The following is a 3,931-nucleotide window of genomic DNA, read 5'->3' on the forward strand; positions in this document are numbered from 1 at the left end:
AAAAATCAGGCATTTAGTTCGGCATGAGGAACCTGGGAAAAAAAAGTTTTCGGCACAAAGACCCTCGTATGCGTTTTTAGATAAGTCCGGTGGATACCAGGCTAGCCATAAGCGAAAAGATACCTCTAGCTCTCAGTAGGAGAACTCTAAGAAAAGCAAAGGGAAATATAACCACAACAATCACAAAGCGCCCCTGCTAAATCATGACCAAGGGCAAGAAGTCTTGACTCTGCTCAACACTTCGTACGAGGCTGTTCTTATGAACAAGCACGAGATTATACCAAAGCCGGCCAATTGGAAGCCCAATACGCAAGATAACCGGGATACACGTAATTTCTGCCAATACCACCAGCACAACAGTCATAATATCGAAGAATGCATAAGCCTGAGAAAGATCATCGAGCACCTAATCAGGGAAGGCAAGTTGGATCAATACATTGCTAGACCACAGCAAACACCGGCTCCAAACGCCAATCGGCAGATCAATATGATAAGCTCCATAAGTAAAGGTCCAACCCTGGCAGGCGTATCAAACCGCACAAGGAAATAGTACCTCCGAGCAGCCCAGTACCTCCAGGTGTTTGGCATCGAAAGCAACCGGCACCAGAAGGTACCGAATATTTGGTGGGAACCCATCACCTTCTACGAAGAAGAAGAAGAAGAAGAAGAAGAAGAAGAAGAAGAAGAAGAAGAAGAAGAAGAAGGGCTACCCACACGGCGATTCGATGATAAAAAGAGCTAAAATTGCCGATTTCGACGTGGGACGAATCCTGATTGATACAGGCAATTCGGTCAATGTCATTTTCGTTGATGCATTCGGAGAGTTGGGAATAAATAACAGCCATGTCAATCGGCAGCCCACATCCCTCTTTAGTTTTTTGGGGGATCTAGTTCAGCCGATCGGTAGAATCAGCTTACCCATCACCTTCGGTGTGACCCCACGAAAGACTATGGTGTACGATCAATTCCTCATTGTTGATTGCCCAAAGGCATACAACGTCATAATAGGCCAAACGACACTCACTGGAATCAAGGCGCACCTCTCCCATCATATGTTGCTCATGAAGTTCCCAACTTGCCACAGCATAGGGACTATTAGGGGAGATCAGCTCAGTGCATGGACTTGCTATGCGACGGCACTCAACTCAGCAGCTTTCAAATCCCCCAGGGAGTCACTCACCATAGCAAGGGTGTCGAACGACATTGAACCACAAGATGACCCTAGGGATAAGAATTCGATGCCGCAAGCAGCATGCCGAAGATTTGGAAACTGTCGTCTTAGATAAAAACCAACCCGATCGTTGTGTAAAGATCGGCATAACGCTAATGGCAGCCCTCCGATTCGAGTTCATCTAGTTTTTGCGCCATCATTCTGAAGTATTTTCTTGGTCATACGACGATATGCTGGGCATTTCCCTCGAAGTCATTAGTCACAAACTCAGCATTTCCCCTGCTTACAAACCTGTGCCACAAAGGCGACGATCATATGATACCGAACGATACAAAGCCATGAAAGCCGAAGTAACCGAGCTTCGCGCAATAGGCTTTATCCGGGAAGCTATGTATCCTGTGTGGCTGGCGAACTCTATAATGGTATAAAGGGCGGATCGCGAATGTGCCAAGACTAAACTGATCTCAACAAATTTGGCCCGAATGACAGCTTCCCATTACCTCAAATCGACCAGCTCGTCGACGCCACTGCCGGTCATGAGCTCCTCAACTTCTTGGATGCTTACTCAGGCTACAATCAGATCTTCACGCATCTTGCCAATAGCGAGCATACGGCATTCATAACAGACAAAGGTCTATATTGCTATAGTTTTATGTTGTTCGGCTTAAAGAATACAAGGGCAACGTACCAATGGTTGGTCAACCGAATCTTCGCGAAGCACATCTGTAGCATTATAGAAGTTTATGTCGATGACATGTTGGTAAAAAGCCAAACTGTCGATCTATGACATGTTATGTGTGATGTGATGTGTCGTTGATGATTTTCATCGAATACAGATAAAGGATTTGTTTTCTATGTCCACTGGTTATTCAAGGAGATGTGCTAAAGATTGAGCCATATGAAAATATAGTTTCTTCAACTGGTAAGCTTCTTAACTGTAGTTTGGCAGTTTCGCTTTCTATTGATCATCATTTACTCTAATTCCTTCTCTCTCTCTCTCTCTCTCTCTCTCTCTCTCTCTCTCTCCCCATACACACAAATTCAATGTTTAAGTCTTTCCAATATGTTGGAACTGGGTTTAATTTTAAATTTTATGTTATGTTTGATTGGATGTTTCTGATTCATGGGTTTCGGCTGCTTTCATGATTCACAGCTTAATCTCGTCCAGTTATTATTGATTACAGCTTCGGTCTTGATCGGAATTGACAGTAATTTGGTAGTATGTTGTGGATCAAGACTATGATAATATGAACTAATGATTTAATAGCATTGTTAATATTTTAAGTGCCTGGCTTTTGTGTGAAAATTGTGAATAAGGAGTCAAGGACTGTTTTTGGGGTGATTGACATACATACAATACATAATGGGTGGAATTCGCACCACAGTAAAAATGGCAGTGAAAACGAGGCCCAAAGTAGAACATGTCATTATAGATCACCCTCGAGATAGCAATGAGTTTGATGGACTGTCCCCAAGAGCAATTAGTAGTACAACTATATGCCCGGCTATTCCTAAGCAGGCTGCAAAGGTAAAGTCAAACCTTGATACAATGCTCGACCTTTTTTCACTTATGGTGTGTTGGAATTAATTGTTACTCTCTTATATATCTAAATAATGTGTCAAGAAGTAAAGTGAATGCACTTTTCTTGTGGTTGTTTGTTTTCTTCCGAATTTAGAACCATGGGCCGTTGTACTAGGACAACCCAAGTGCCTGAAATTTGGGGCCATTATGGTGATGATATCACTTTAGCAATCCTGAAAGTTACATGCATATTCTTAATCAGAGTTGAATGTAGATTTACTTTGTACTTTGTATTTTTTTGGTTATTGCAATGGTAGGGAAGTTAGGGTTAATCAGCTGGTTTCACCGAATAAGCCTCCTTATTCATTATGCTTGTGACCCTTTTCCTTGGAGAGCTCTGTAATCTTTCATCTGTGGAAGGAGGTTGGTGATGCAAAGTCCAATCAGAAATCAAGGTCTTACCATTTGTCATTGCTTTCAGATCAATAATTAAATTGGATGCATCTTTAGAAACCAGCACAGTGCTAGGTTTTGAGTATAAGGATTCAGAGTGCTTTACTAGCTTCCTACTGAAAACAAACTTGAAATTTCAAGATGAAGAGGGCAGAGTAATGAATGACAAGAGGCCTATTAAGTTTCTCTTTACTCTATTTAAATTTATAAAAGCAGATCGAAGGGTTAGTTCATCCCTGTTTTATGGCTTGTTTATGTCTCGTCCATGTTTTTTTACAAAGCTTTTGCTTGAATAAAATATGTTTCTTCTAAAAGAAAAAACAAACTCAATTGCTTAGAAAACATCTGGTATTTATTGTTCGTGAAAATGACGATTAATATTTGCCTCTAAACTATAATTAGGATATCAAAGCAAATGTACGTGGGGTTTTGTGAACGTCTGAAACTGCATGTTCAAGCCTCCCCCACCTCCTTATTGTATAAAACATTGCGAAACAGTTTGAATTTGACCTACCAACTACAATGTCATACTGTTATCACTGTCTTTTCTTAGAAATGCAAAATGTCCTTACCGCATAATAATATAGAACGCAATCTTTGGTTCTGATATAAATGTTCCAAATGTTACAGATAAGATGTTGAGTAGACTAATAAGTTGCTCTTGTGTTATAGGTTTTAGAAGTGAGCTCACTTTTGGGCAATGCTGGCATCATGGGTTTGGGAAGGCTATACAATTTTTGGACAGTCTTGGTAGCAGCATGACAAATATGACCTCCATTGTTGGT

Source organism: Prunus dulcis, unplaced genomic scaffold (genome assembly GCF_902201215.1).
Source record: "Prunus dulcis unplaced genomic scaffold, ALMONDv2, whole genome shotgun sequence".
NCBI lineage: Eukaryota > Viridiplantae > Streptophyta > Magnoliopsida > Rosales > Rosaceae > Prunus > Prunus dulcis.